The following is a 16,040-nucleotide window of genomic DNA, read 5'->3' as shown; positions in this document are numbered from 1 at the left end:
AAAGGAGCAAGAAGAATGACTGCCCCGTTCTCTGTCTTCCTTCCTCCTGCCCACCAGCTCTTGCTGCATCCTTTGCTTCCCTTACATCTTGGGGAAGACAAGACCAGGGATGAACTAGAATGACTCTCAGCTACATAAAAATATATAATGAAATGAGAGGCCTTGCAGGAAGACATGGAACTTTCCTCCAGTTCTTTCCACTTTAGACCCCACCTCAAAATGTAATTTTATCAAGTAAGCTGTATATGCCTAAAATGGTTTTCTTATTAAGTCCATTTTCTCCCTCAATGTCATGTACATTTGTTTTCAATCCATTATAGCGTCCCTGAACCGAATATTCAACGCAGCCCTTTTCCTGTCCCTATGGTGTGCTCAGATCGAATGTGTCCCCTCTTGCAATAAATGTTGACTATAAAAAGTGACAAATGCCCCCGGAATTCTAAAAAGAAAAGACCATTTGTGCAGGATTTCTGGGAGGGGGGTGGCCACAACCAGGTTTTACCACTCTTGGCTCATTAGCCCCCTCTTTTAGGCTGTGAAATAGAAAGTGTGGGCGAAAAAGCTTAGTGAGTGTTTAGAGGAGGGGAGAGATTCGTGCCTCTTCAAGCCAAGTAAGTGTTCAGTGAGCTTAAAGTGTCTCCTGGAATTTGGAGCGTGCTGAAAGTTTTTGATTAACTCTTGCCTGGGATAGTCTAATCCAGTGGTTTTCAACCAGGTGCACTTCTGCCCCCTAGGGGAGACATTTGGCAGTGTCTTGAGGACGTGGTTATTGTCGCAGCCAGAGGGAGGGGTGCTACTGGCATCTAGCGGATAGACCCAGGAATGCTGCTAAATACACGACAGTGCCCAGAACAAATAATAATCACACGACGCCAACAGCGCCGAGGTTCAGAAACCCGGGGCTCTAGCTAAAGCTCAGATGCTGGCAGAGCAAGGGGCCAGGTCTCGGGGGGGGGGCAGGGCGGGTGACTGCTTGCTGTCAGCTACAGGGAGATGTGGAGGTAGCCAGGCTTGATTATTTTGAGACTGTGCTCAGCAGGTCTGCCCAGTGAAGCGGGGTGGGGTGGGGGTCTCCAAAGAGCCCATAAGGGCATCCTGTGAGAAAGAGTTCATCTATGACACTTGTATGAGATGCTGGGTTACAGCGGCGCCTGTCAGGTAAGGTCCTTACTTCCTTACCGCTCCCTCCTCCCTTTGCCCCCACAAGTCAGGTGGGGTGCCGTAGGGAGGAGGAAAGGAGCAGAGGAGCAAAGTAGGGGAGTCGGGGAAGCCTGCCTCCGCTTCCTCTCCTCCGTGGTTAGGGAGCCCGAACCAGACCCCAGCTGTGGCGGAGGGATATACTTTCGATCCAAAGAGGGAATTCAATTCTGATTTGGAAGAATTCGGGGCTCTTTCATTTCTGAAAATGTCTTTATTAAGATAAGAAAGTGGCTGGAGACGTGTTAGTCTAGGGGCTGTTTCGGGGATTTGGTCGAGGGGCTGGGGAGGAGGATGCAGTGCAGTGGGCTTCAAAGGGCTCAGAAAGAAAGAATTCAGCTACATGTTCCTCGCACCTGCCTGGTCCAGTTCACCAGTATGCTGACTACAGGCCTACTGTCTCATCTAATCATCGAAACAAACAGATGAGGAGGAAACCACCATCCCATCTCATAAACGAGGATAACGGAGACATCGGCGTGTAATTGGCTCATGGTCTCAGCTCATGGAAACTGAAGACTAGATTTGAGCTCATGGAGACCGAGGCCAGAGCGAGGGTGCCAGACGTCGGTCCTGCATCCCACCGTCTTCCCACTGGCACCCGCCCTTGGCAGAGGGCCACTGAGTGCCCCTGGAGAAGTGCCTCTCTCCGCAGAACCTCTAAACCGTCTCCGTTTTAGAGTTCCCAAATGGCTGTCCTTTTCTTTCAACCAACACATCCCTCAATGTAACCAGCCCAGTTAGGCCCATGTGTCGAGCATCTTTTAGGGGCCAGGTGTTGTGTTCTCACAGTAACCCTAGAGTTAGGGGCTGTGCCCATCTATTTCTCCAGGAAATGTGGGCTCAAAGGAAGTGGGTAAAGCCTCCAAATTGGGAAGTAGCGGGATTTGGCTGCAGCTCTGTCTGTCCCAGCAGCCCACCCGCCTTCCGCTGTGATTCAAGGCCTTGGAGCACGACTGGGGGAGGCTCCCTCTGGGCGGCTTTGCTGTGATCGGTGCGTCACATGGGAACTCTGGGCGTCCAGTGTTGCCAACGTGATCAGTCTGTTCCTGTCCTTCAGGAAAACCAAACCAAGCCTCCAGGCCAGGCCCTGTGCCTTCCCCACCAGGACGCCAGGAGCAGCAAGACCTCTCTCCTGCTCTGTGTGGGTGCACAGGGGCCCTGGTGCTCACTGGCAGGATAGCGTATTTCTGCCTGAGGTGGCTGGACCCAGAAAGTTTTGGGACAGAAGTGAGATTTTCGAAGGGCCTGGAGCCTCGATCCGGACGTGGAAGGACAGAGCGGAGGCAGGGCTCTCATGAAGGAGATGCGCGTGCCCACTGGTTACGGGAGGAGCAGTGAGGTGACTCGTGGGAGGGCTCAGCGTGGCGGTGGGACCTGAGGGGAAAGGCAGGAGCCCAGATTAAGCCTGTGACTGTGCCTGGGCACTGGCATCCAGAAGGCCTGATGACAAGGGTGCTCAGGGTGGCAGTGTTGACGCTAGAGCTGCCTTGTGAATGACGTATATTAAAATATAGCAAAATATAGCATCTACATATTTACACACACGGACACACACATCTCTGGACATGAGGTTACTGAGCCATGGGTTATGCAAATATTCAGCTTTGGAAGTTACTGCCGAAGAGTTTTCCAGAGTGGTTCTCCCAGTGCCCCTCTCTCTTTTATTATTATTATTTCATCATTATTATTAATGATTACTTTTTCCAGCTACGACTCTTATCAGCACCACTGCCATTCTTGGAGAAATTATGAGCTGGGCACTATGCTAAACATGACACCTATCACAGCTCACCTTGAGGACCTGTTTGCGGTGAGAGGAACAGAGGATGAGACACACGAAGAGCCTGGCTGAGCGCAGGAGCCAGTGAGCTGTGTTTTGGGGATTTAAACCTCAGCTCTCTGCCTCCAGAGCCCAAGCGCATAATCTCTGTGCGTTTGGTTACATTAACAACATTTCACTTGGTGAAATAGAGCCACTTACCTTCGAGGGCGGGTTTTCTCCTGTTTACGTTAAAAATGAAATATTATGCTAAATAGAAGACAAAAAGAAGTGTAGACAAAGAGAAACCTTAGCTAAACATTTACATCACAAACGAACCTTCTAGGGATGTTTACTTTTCCAATCTTTCTGGTTAAATAAACATAATACATTTTTTGGAAAATTCTGGTTTTTTTTCCCCCTCTCAGGGGTCATATTCAGTCAACCGTATGCCATTTGCTATTCGTACCAGACTTGAAAGGCTTCCCTTTTTCAGTTTTATTTATTTATTAATTTATTTTCCTTTTTTCAGTTTTAGCTCTTAGGCCTTTCAGGTTTCACTGCTTTGACAACATTCTTGCCCTCAGCCCCACCCGCCATCACGGGAAGGCGTGGACGATGGGCGTTTCCCTGTTTGGTGGCTCCTGTCCCAGTGGCCACCTGCCACCGCGAAAGCTGCTCCAGTTTGCGAAGGCTTTCAAGGGAGGGGGTCCAAGCCTGTTCACCAACAGTAAACGACTCCTCCTGACCCGAGTTCTGCAACAGAAAAAGAAGATGGTGTTGTTTCCCACTAGAAATGGGATAGAGCCAGATGTGTCCCTGGACCTTCTCGCCAACTTCCAGGAGGCTGGCCAGACCCACGCAGCCTGCGCCCGTGGGCCGAGCCCTCCGTGTCTCTTCCGTGGGCTTTCCTGCGCCTCCCACAAATGATAAATAGCAATACGTAATTTTGACTGCTGGGAAAAGAGCGTCTGCTGGGACGGGCGACCCACGTGGCTGAGCTGTCGTGGCTGTCTCTTAGACCTAACAAAGGCTTCTTTGATGACTTAAAAAAAATTTATTCAGTATCTCTGAAGGAGAGTCTGGAGGAACAGTTGTTCTTCTGGGATGAGAAGCCGCTATGGAAATTGGAGTCCATGTTTAAAAAGTCTTGAAAAGTTTGTGCTGAACAAAGTGTAACATGTTCTGCAGTATTTTCTAAGGTTTTGAGAAGCCATTTGGTGTGTTTTGTGACTCTCTGGGGGAGGCTGTGAGACTGGTTTCTTAAATGTGTATGACCTCTGAACCTGCTAGGCACACTGCCTCTCAGAGGACTATGGTTTCGTGGAGCAGCTTTGGGAAAAATAAGCTTACCAAAATTCGCTCGAGCAGATGTGGTGTGGCAGGTTGCCGCGTGGGTGCTGGCGCGGGAGGCGGTGGGAAGCCTGGATTCCAGCTCCAAGCTGCTCACCGTTTCTAGGGCTCGAGTTCCATTCAGACATGAGGGAGGGCCTTTATCTCAAAGATCTCTGAGAGTCCTCCGGACACCAGGAGTCCCCTGGGCCAAGGCAGATCTTCTCTGCCACAGCCATTCCTCGCCAGTCCTCCCCCAACCACGAACGTGCAGCCAGCGGCCGCCTCCATCACCGAGAGGATGGTCAGGGCTCTGACTGAGCTGACTCTCCTCTTGACGATGGGAGCCCAGGCTGGCCTCTCCAAGGGGAAGAGTCGTGGTGGCCTTGACCCCTGACTTTGGAAGGAGGATGGAATCACCTGAGGTAGAGGCTCTCCTGTGCCAAGTCTAGGACCTCACCTCGGTGGTGAAAGGACCCCTCTCCCATCGGTCCCAGAGAGGAGGTTGTTAAGGTCAAGGCAAGAACACAGGCTGCTTCTCCCCCACATCACAGAGTTGTTTTTTCTGTCTTATTATGAACACAGACCTGGTTCTTTTCCTGTAGGCTACTCAGTCTTTTACTCTTGTTTTAAATGGAGGTAGTGGGGATTGAACCCAGGACCGTGCACATGCTAAGTGTGCACTCTTCCACTGAGCTATACCCTCCCCCCGGTCTTTTACTATTTATTTGGATTTCCCCTACGTAATCACTATTGCATGTGGTTATGTAGACTGAGCAGTGCGCCAGGGCTCCCTCAGAGGGTGAGGGGGGCTGAGGCCGAGCCGGCATACCATTCATGCCGTGGTGCACCAGGGTGCGGGGCTGTGTCTGTCTGCAGAAGGGCTGCTTGTTTTGAACTCACACAGAGGTGCTATACAGGCCAAGAGTGGCCCTGTTCAGGACACAGTAAAAATTTCCAAAGAAATAATAGCATCTTCACATCATCATTATTGCTACTATTATAATTACTGCCTCTGGTGTCGTCATCCTCATCAATTCAATATTTCACTTTGTTAAGATAATGATCCTTGTGCAAAATGAAGCTAATTAGAAGCAGATAGGGTTTTCCCTTGTAAACTATTGGTGTGAATGTAAAATGGTGCAGCCACTGTGAAAAATAGTATGGAGGTTCCTCAAAAAACTAAAAATAAAACTACCATGTGATCCAGCAATCCCTGTTCTGGGTATATATCTCAAAAAATTGACATAAGGATCCCAAAGAGATACTTGCTCTCCCATGTTCACTGCATCACAATTCACAACAGCCAAGAGATGAGATGAGAACAACTTAAATACTCATCAGTGAGTGAATGGATAAAGAAATGGTATACAAATACAGTGGAATATTATTCAGTCTTGAAAAAGAAAGAAATCCTGCTGTATGTGGCAACATGAATGAATCTTGAGGACATTATAGTGAGTGAAGTCAGTCAGTCACAGAAGGACAAATCCTGCATGACTCCACTTACACAAGGCATCAAAAACAGTCAAACTCATAGAAGAGAGTAGAATGGTGGTTAATAGGGCCTGGAAGAAGGGGTTCAGTGGGTATAAAGCTTCAGTTATGCAAGATGAGTAAGTTTTAGGTGTTTGCTGTACGACGTCATGTCTACAGTTAACAATATGGTATTGTGCACTTCATTTGTTAAGAGGGTTGATTTCACGTTAAGAGTTGTTACCATAATTTAAAAAAAAGAAGTAGAAAGGTTTTAGGAGCAAATATGCTGATGAGAAATAGGCCAGGTTTTTGAGGACGTACCTTCCCAGGGAGAGAGGGCTAGAGAGGAGCAGGGAATCTCTGTGTGTGTGCTGAGGACTGGGGACAGCTGGGACTGTTGCGTGAGCATCCTGCCAGCTGCCGTGACAAGTAGACACTTGACTTGATTCCTTGGTTTCACCCTTGCCCCCTCCTAGGTCAGCCTGTGGTCCAAAACTGGTCATTACATCACTGTCTCTGGTCCCGCTGCTTCTTAGGGAGGACAGAGGGACAAACGGAGTTTTACGCCTGAGGACGAAAGCTTGGACATCGCAGGAGCTGGGCACTTTGTGTCCTGCACCCAAGTGAACTTTGACGTTGATGGCTAATTTTAATCCAACACTGAAGGCAGGTTACGGGGAGCTGGGCTGAGCTGCCTTCCCTGCCCTTAATTCTTCTTCTTTGCTGACTTTGCTGACATAGGGGAAAGCAGGAACTAGCTGAGTAGGTTAATTAGGTCAGTGGCTTTCCAGGTGGAGAACAGGTTTTTCCCATCCTTGGAGAGGCATCATCACAAAGTCGCGGGCAGGACATTCAGCCTGTCTGAGACCTTGCCGAGTGTCGTTTGTTCTCTTTGCCGTAAACTTCATCCCAGTGGGGACACGAGCACCAGGTGTGGAGGCACAGCAGGCAGTGACTGGGCTGTACATTTCCGTTTTCAGTCATTGTAAGCACATCCGCCTCAATCATGAGTTATTTCTTCATTAAGTAAAATCGTATTGAGCATCTAGGAGGTAAAGCTGTTTGCCCACCTGACTGTGAAACTACATAACTAATCTGTCATTTCGTATCTCCATCTAGTCTACGGAGTCCTCAAGAAAATTTTCATCGATTCAATCATTCATTTACTCATTAATTCATTAGATAGACCTTTATTGTATTAGCCACTGGCCAAAATGGGGGGAGATGACAGACGTGAATAAGACGCAGAGGCCATCGTCACACGGAGAATGAACAATCTGTGGTGGGGAAATCAGACAGAGCACTGGAACACAGAGGGAGGGCGCTCAGGCTGAGGGTGCCCGAACTGAGTCTTAAAGGTTGAGCAGGACTTGTTAAGGTGAATGGCCAAGGGAGGGAACAGCCTTTGCAAAGCAGACGGGCAGGCTCATGCCTGGTTGTTGGGTGGAAAGTATGTGAGGGACTCGAGATCACTCAGCACAACGCCCTCTGCCCATCCGTGTCGCAAAAGGCAAGGATTTCCTTCTTTTTTATGGCTGAATAATAGTCCATTGTATGTACACACCCTGTTGAGAAGGGACTTTTATGCAGCAGCTGGGAAGTGTCATATTTCATTCAGATCACGTGACCATCCTTGTAAATGAATGAACTCATTTTCAATTGAAAAGGTGTTTTTCTTTCTTTTTTTTTTTTTTTTTGTGCACAAAGGCTAAGGAAGCAAGAGCTAGAGATGTGTCAGTTTCATTAGAAGAAGGGTGCCCCAAACAGTTAAATGATGTCAGCTTTGTATCAGTGTCACGAGCTGTTTCAAATAGAAAACCATTTCCGGTAATTTCAGTAATGGTTCCCTTTTTTTTTGTCCGGTTCATAAAGCTTTTGGAATTTCAGTCTATCAAATGTAAAAAGTCTGACAGTATTATGAATTCAACAGTAAATTTAGTTAAAAAGTTTCAACATTAGAGATTAAAAATATTTATTTTTCTGGTAATAACAAATAAAAACTTTGGTGACCTCAATGTTACAGTGAAAACAATTTTCTTTTCTAAATTAAAAGAATCCTCATGAAATAGCAATAGAGCTGAAATTGGTTGTGGTCCTTATAAAATTCACAGTTGTGTCCAAATACGCTGATATTCTACCAAAATAGAAGTCACAGTTTTAAAATGTGTCAACTTTCAATGTACCCACAGAGTAATGCAGAATTTTTGTGAAGCCATCATCAGTTGGGTCTTAGAAATACTTGAATCTTTGAAGAACTATGTTGTAAACCAGTTCACGTGCCACAAAGTCTCAAGATTTTGTTCTTGTTTCTGGAAAATAAATCCTTTACCTTTGGTTTGCATTTTGTTCACTATCGGGGGAAGTCCCTACTCAAAACATGGAAGGAACAGCACCCCCTACAAACCTCAGCTTTTAGCTAATTGCAATGATTGGAAACAAAACTTGTAGACAGAAAGACATTTAAGTTAATTACTGAAAAATAAAGGGGGCAACTGAACAAATTTAAGAACAAGAGTTGTTCCAACATGGATGGACCTGGAGGGTACTATGCTTAATGAAAGAAGTCAGACAGATAAAGACAGGTACTGTATCATCTCAGTTATACGTGGAATCTAAAAAATAAAACTATTCATTATAGCAAAAAAAAAAAAAAACCCCGAAACACCCAGGCTCACAGATATAGAGAACAAACTAGTGGTTATTACTGGGGAGAGGCGAGGTGGGTGGAACAAAATAGGGGTGGGGTAGCAGTGTGTATGAATAAATAGGCTACAAAGATACATTGTCCAGGACAAGAAATATAGCCAATATTTTGTAATAACTATAAATGGAGTGCAACCTTTGAAAATTGTGAATCACTACATTGTACACCTGAATGTACGTAATATTGTAATGTATGTAATATCAACTATAACTCGATAACAAAAAAGGAACAAGTTGTTCAACCATGTACAAGATTTAATTTTGAAATTCTATAAATGCACTTGTGGAAGGAATCTTTTGATAGAACTTGTGTAATTGGATACATTTATATTTCTAACCAGAGTAGAATAAAACTTAGGCCTTCAATTTTGCCCAATCTGCTTTTGATGAAACATTCAAGAGAAGCACACATTGAGATAGTTTTTTTGACAAGCTTTGTTTTGTTGAAGACATTTTCTCTGAAAAGAGATACAGAGACTGTCCCCGTGGCAGTATTGGAGCTGGATTATTTAAGCACTGAAATACAGAAAATTTGAATTGAGAATATTCATCATGTAGCAGAATTTGCTTTGAGCTTACCAGGGACTTCAGCACTTGGAGAAAGACTGTTTTCTCAATAATATAAATTTTATTAATCATCAAATGAAACTTGGAAGAGAATTTCTGGCAATTTTATGAAAGAGTTAAAAATAACAAATCATATTGAAAGACGACATTTTTCAGAAAAATACTAGTGACACAAATTTAGAGACGAGTATACTTAAAACACTGCTTAAACTACACAAAAATGTTTCTGCTTATGTTTGTGTTTTTTTAACCATCAGATAATTGATTCAAGGAAGTATTTTTCTTTCTCGTATTTTGCTTGGTGTGCACAGATACAAAGTATTTTAAAATATAAATTTATTTTTGGAAGTAATTTTTGTACAGAACTATTTTAAAGGCCCACCAATAAAATAACACCAGCTTGTCAGTCAAGTAAAGATTTCCTGTATGTGTGTGTATGTTTGTTTTTTAATTACTGTTGGTGAACTTCTCACTTTCAACAGTGTCCTGGTTTGGAAGATTGACTATATGGCCATACTCTCTATAAAAGACAATATGAAAAAAATGTTTTTTCCCCCTGAAAGTGTCAGAGAAGACAGAAAGGATAATAAAGTCCATGTAATGAGATGGAATAGTCAAAATGCTGTCAAGCAAAGGGCTTTTTAATGCCCAGTTCATGTGTCGCCGTGGGGGAGGTGTGTTTCGTTCCTGCTGAGCGAGGCTGTCTGGATCTGGTGGTTATCTCAGCCGTGGCACCACGGAAAGGGTTTGTTTCCTTGTTTGGGTTGATGCCAAGACTAACATAAAGGAAGAGCCCTATGAGGTAGAGTTGAGGATAGGAATTCACTGCAGGAAGATTCTGGAACCGGAGGCGTCTGAGAATTCATATACGTCTTGGGAAGGCACTGGACAGTCCGCAGGGCAAGGAAGGGGGATTTGATCCAAAACTTGTGAAGGTCTTAAGGAGCAAGGAGACTCGGACACCTCGGCTGTGGTTAGTCCAGGTCCGAGTGCTTTGTAATGAGGCTACTGGCTTAGGATCTGACATGCCACCTACTAGTCCTCGCTCTCTCACTGTTGAGCTGGCTGAAATTGTGGAGAAATCAAACTTAGTCCGCCTGGCCTATGTGTCCCCTGTTCTAAAGTTCTTTCCAACTCCAGCACAATGATTATCAACAATCAAGACTTTTTAATTTTCTTTCTCGATAGTATGGTAACCAGCGATGATTCCTTGGAGTGTTCATCTCATCGTCCACTAGATGGCGCTGTTCGTCACACTATAACGTGCTGCTCAGCGTCCCAAGCTATCCTTTGCTAACAGCTTTTAAGATCCTTCAGCTCAGGCAGCGCCTTAGACCTGCCGCTGCTTCTCTGGGGAGAAGAGATCAGTAGCCACATGTAGCCAATGGCAACTGCATTGAGCAGCAGAGACACAGAACGTTATCACCACTGCAGACACTGCTTTTGGACAGTGCTGTTTTTGACCATCACTTTTATATTGTGGGAGCCCAATGATGCTTTAAAAATATGTGAACGGAGGGACCTTTATAGGACCCAGTATTCCACACGGCCAGAGGTACAGTATGAAGATCATCCAGGCTGAAATAGGGGGACTCAGTAGGAAATAGAAAAGCTGGTTGGAGACTGTTGCAGTAGCACAGAATAAAGACAATGAAGGCTTTTTTTTAAAAAAATTCCACATATGAATGATATCATATGATATTTTTCTTTCTCTTGCTGACTTACTTCACTTAGAATGACAATCTCTCGTTCCATCCATGTTGCTGCAAATGGCATTATTTTATTCTTTTTTATGGCTGAGTAGTATTCTATTGTCTAAAAAAAAGAAAAAAAAGACACTATGAACTCTTCTACAAAACAGAAACAGACTCACAGCCATAGTAAATAATCTTATGGTTACTGGGGAAAGAGGGGTGGGAAGGGATAAATTTGGGAGTTTGAGATTTGCAAATGTTAGCCACTATATAGAAAAACAGATTTTAAAAAGTTTCTCTGTATAGCACAGGGAACTATATTAAATATCTTGTAATAACCTTTAATGAAAAAGAATATGAAAATGAATATATGTATGTATATATATATATGCATGACTGGGACGTTGTGCTGTACACCAGAAACTGACATATTGTAACTGACTGTACTTCAATTTAAAAAAATTTAAAAAAAAGATAATGAAGGCCTAACCCAGGGCAGTGCTAAGAAGACCAGAGAATGAGGGAGCGGAGGTTCAGAATGAAGGCTCCTACTGCCCAGTTGAAGGTGGGGGTGGGAAAAATGGAGAAATTAACAGAACTGCCAAGATTTAAACTTCAGTAAATGAACAGGTAGTGACGGCAATCTGTAAGGTAAGACATAGATAAGGCTAAGACTTGGGGAGAAAGCCAGTTGGAAGGAAATAGAATTGAATTCAGTTTTGGAATGTGTTGAATTCGATATGTTGACAGTTTTCTATTGGCCCAAACATCACCACTTCAGTATGCAATCATATATTGGAATAGCCTTTCATAAGCATAAATAACTGGTAAAATATGATTGCATAAACTTACAGAGTGCTGTGCGCAGGTGTGGGGAGGGGAGAGTGGCTTGGGGTGGGAAGCAGAGTCCAAATCAGTGAAAACGCAAGCATGCAATTAAAGGTAAAATCACCGATCATTCAGCAACTTATGTCTTGTTCATCAGTTGCACACAAAATTAGGTTAGTTTGTTTTTTCACTGTATTAAAATTAAATGACTGTTGTTAGTCATCTTACTAATTGGATGAATATCTTTCTTCCCTTCTTCAAGTACTCCCTCCCATGACAGTTTCAAAACCTGCAAGATGCTTCCTTGCTCCAAGGAATCATTGCTGGCTACCATTCTATCGAGAAAGAAAATTAAAAAGTCTGTAGAGGAGTCCTGTTCTGTCTCTACACTCGCTATCCTACTGAAACCCAGACATCCTGGGTGCCGTGCCTCCATCCATCACCAAGTGGCCTAGGTGACCCGGGCATGTAGAGCACCAGCCAGGTTACCCCGCAGTGGTCGGTCATCTTTGTCCACTGATGCAAAGCTCTTTGGTGACCTAAGGCTGCAGCTCCCACGGCTGGTGTGAAGTTTTTTGGGGATAGGGTGGGTGGTGTCTTTGCCCCCATTACTCTTCTCAGTTGTGAAGACCCCTCTACCACAGCTCTGAACTCTGTTCATGTACTCTGCTGTTTTGTGGCTGTTGTTTATATGTTAATTTATACACACACGGTCATTTTTCTAAGGGATGCTATAGGACAGCCAGGTCTGGACCTACCCTTCTCCCCATGTCTCAGTCTTTGAAGCAGAAGATGACACCCCTTCCCCTGGATTCAGGGCTTGGATCCATTTCTTGTCCTAGGATGAGTATCTCTCTACTCAACTTGTTAGACATCAATCAAAACAATATTAGCCGAAGTCAGAACTTGCTATCACACTTCCGCCCTCCAATTACCTTCAGAGAGCTGCCCTCAATGGCTGGTATCATTAAGTTCTATCAGTCAGCAAATACTTATCAGGCTCTCTCAGATTGTGCAACACATCATGCACATAGACTCGGGCCCTCAGGTGACAAGTGTGTAATTAAGTAAAGTATGTCCACAGAAGGGCAGTAATTAGAACAGCATGTTTAACTGGGTTAGAGAGAGGGGGAATGAGCTGGGAAAGCCTTCGGAGGGGGCAGGCTCTGAACAGCTCAGAAACTCAGATTGTATGTAATGAGCATTCCCTGGTCAGCTACCAAGCGCCAGGCACTTCCACCTACGTTATTCTGCTGTAAGAAAATAGGGCTCACGCTTAGGTATACAGTGTGTGGCAGGGAGAAACCACAGTGCTTTGAAATCAGCACCGTAATCTAAGGCAAGGTAGACCTCCATCTTTCATGACAAAGTTTGTAGCCTGAAGGACATAGCACGCCTGCCCGGACGTGCAGGGGGCTGGCAGGGCTGGCAGCTGGGGTTGGCCAAATCCCCAATACGTGGGAGGGTTCAGTCGGTGTTTGCTGACAATAATAAATCCAGGCACACAAATAGATTAAGAGTATTCCCTTGGATCTATTATCTTTCTCTCGCCTTACCGATCCTGAGATCTTTAAGCTTGAAATGCCAAAGCCGTTCTTAAATTCTAGTAAACTATGAATTAGTAATTTGTGCAGACTTTACAAGGAGGAAGGAAAAACTGCTGAATATATAAATGGGGTTGTAGTTTTCAACCTTGTTCAGGGAAGGACCCCAATACAATTTTCACTATTAAACTCAAATAACATTGTGTTTTGGGTGCGAAGCTCTGGCACATAGTTTTGGAGGCAGCACAGGTTTCAGAATAAGGAAGACGCGGATCTGAATCACACTCTTTAAGTTCAGCGAGCTTGTGCAAGTCACTCCACCTCCCCGAGTTTCCACTTCCAGTCTGTAACATAGCGATAATGGCCCCAGTCTCCTACTGAGGGTTAGAGGAGATAAACCAATAAAACACCGAGTTGGAGCCTGGTGCTGGTCCACAGTCAACAAATATTTGTGACTTCTGCTTTTTCCATCATCCTAAATTAAATGTCATCTTCAACCTACTTGTGATGTCAGTGACTTGTAACTAATGCCACAGGTTTAAGGAATTCTTTAAATGGAAACCATCATATATATTAATATTTCATTTCTGTGAACTGGGCACATGTTATTTAACTGCAGTTGAGGAACATTTTGGTTCAAATTGTGGCACCCAGGATGCTGTGGGGGCCCAGCTCGAGAACATCCAGCCAATGCGATTTAGGAACGGTGCTCTTCCACATTATATGGCAAACGTGTAACCACAGAATTCCCACTGAGTTAAAGAATTATTTCCGAGTTCTTGGGAATAGTCTCATTGTAATTAACACAGACCCGTCACGTGGTACTCAAAGCTGACGGGGCTGTAGCTCACACTTTTGCCCCCTTAGTCCTTATATCCTACTGGCTAAGACTGAAGACGTCACTTTGGTGGTGGACACCTACACAGATATAGGATTCAATTATGTTAGTTCAAGAGACCCAGGGGTGGCTTATTTCTAGCTTGTACTTACAAGTTTACATAGCTCTGATATTCTCTATCCCAGGTTTGAAAATACTCCCCATTGGTATGTTACTGGTTGACCATCAAGGCCAAGGGTGTCTAGGAAGGCCACACCTATTACAGGAAGTGTTCCATTTAGCACGTATCAGACCAGCTAGTTAATGCATGTTCCACTTCAAAGGGAATGATGGAAAGTTTGGGGTCTGAGTGTTGGGGGTTTTGAGACACAGCAAGAGAATGCTGACCAAGGAAGTGAGTATTGCCTGGTGGAGTCCTGGTCTGGGTGTCCCAGGAACCATGGGCACTTTGTAGCTAGAGAAGAAAGCCTTGGAGGAAGTTTGCCTGCTCCAGTTTTGTCTTTCACCCCGCCCTGTACTCATCCACAAATCAGGGTTGTTTGAGATTAAAGAGATCGTCTCCATGGTAGATGCAAATGATCCTTGAAGCCCAGTGTGAAGAGTTTGCTAAAGGATTGCTCTCAAGAACAATGCTGAACCTCTTCTAAGGGTGTGTCTACAAATCAGGTGGTGAAATTCTGGCTTCTGGGCATCGTTTGAAACGAGGATGATTTAAAAATAAGGGGAACAATGGCAACAACCACTGTAACAGCAGCAACAGCAAACCCAACACCAGCCTGCTGTTTAGAAACCGGGATGTGTTGGTGGTGTGTCTGTAAACCTTCCCCAGCCGGAAAGAGTTTTGACCTTGGGAGGAATAGAATCGCCTTATAAATAAATCCTTGGTATACAGTAAGCACTCAGTATATGTGTATTAAATGAATAAATCAAGAGTTAAGTCCTCATGGTTGGGGGTGTGTAAGAAGGTTGAATCATGTATGTGGCATTTAATGTCTTTCAACCTTGACATCTTGGTGGGATCACCAGTCAATCCAGCTGTCCTCCCATCCAATTATCATGTGAACAAATATGGCACCTGATTATAACTCACACCAACTCTGAAATAACAGAATGTCATTGCTGAGACTTCATTCTGTCCAACCCCTTAATTTTACAGATACTGAAACAGAGGCATAGTTTTAAATCCTTTTGAAAACATGTTAATCCAGATTCCCTCATGACCCTAATGAATGGGTGCTGATCCTCATTGCTGACCCAGCTCCAGGGTTTTAGAGATTAGTTGGCAGAATTCCATCTAGATTGGGGCGTATCTGTAACTTGGGCAGCCTCCCATCTCCTTTTTCAGAGCATCCTCCCAACTCTTGGATTTCCCTGGCCCAAGAATAGAATCCCCAACAGTAGAAGTACAGAAACTTGCACAGGTCTGTGGGAAACATTCATATTTGGAGGAGGAGGGATATTTTTTCTCCCTAATATATCTCTAGGTCTAAGTGTTTGTGGTCTTTTGAAAATTTGGGGTGGGGGGACGGAGCTCTACAATAGACTTGGGTAAAGAGAACAGTGCCTGAGTGAGAATGGATTGAATTCTCTAACAGTTTCTCTCCTGCTTATCATTTCTGGAGAAAAAGGCTATGAGGAGGGGTGGTTGTGGGATGAACAAAGACTGCTATGCTCAGAGTTTGGCATTGTATTGACACAGGCTACTGCTTCCAGTTCTGCTTGTCATGGGTTCCATTCCATTTTCGTTACACTGCGTGAGATTTTAAGTTGATAATCTGCTCACTAAACTCACGTGCCTTCTTGGAAAATCCTTCATCAGTACTTTCCAGTTAATGTGTCTCCCCTCACGTTCTCAGCATTCAAATGAAGAACAATAGCCAATCAAATGACCCAGTTATGCTTCAACAAGCTGTAAGTTAAAAAATTGGGCTTGCCTTAGCCACAAAGTCAGGTGTTTATTTTTGAGCACATTAACATGTACTCTTTGATGAAAATACTTTCCGGACCCCTTTTGTATGCTTGAGTGGATTTGACCACGTCTTTAGCTCCAAGCTTACCAATTTTTTTTTATTATAGGTTATTGTAAGATCTCGAAT

The sequence above is a fragment of the Vicugna pacos genome, chromosome 30 (genome assembly GCF_048564905.1).
Source record: "Vicugna pacos chromosome 30, VicPac4, whole genome shotgun sequence".
NCBI lineage: Eukaryota > Metazoa > Chordata > Mammalia > Artiodactyla > Camelidae > Vicugna > Vicugna pacos.
The sequence above is the reverse complement of the archived record's forward strand: the minus strand, read 5'-3'. Positions refer to the sequence as shown.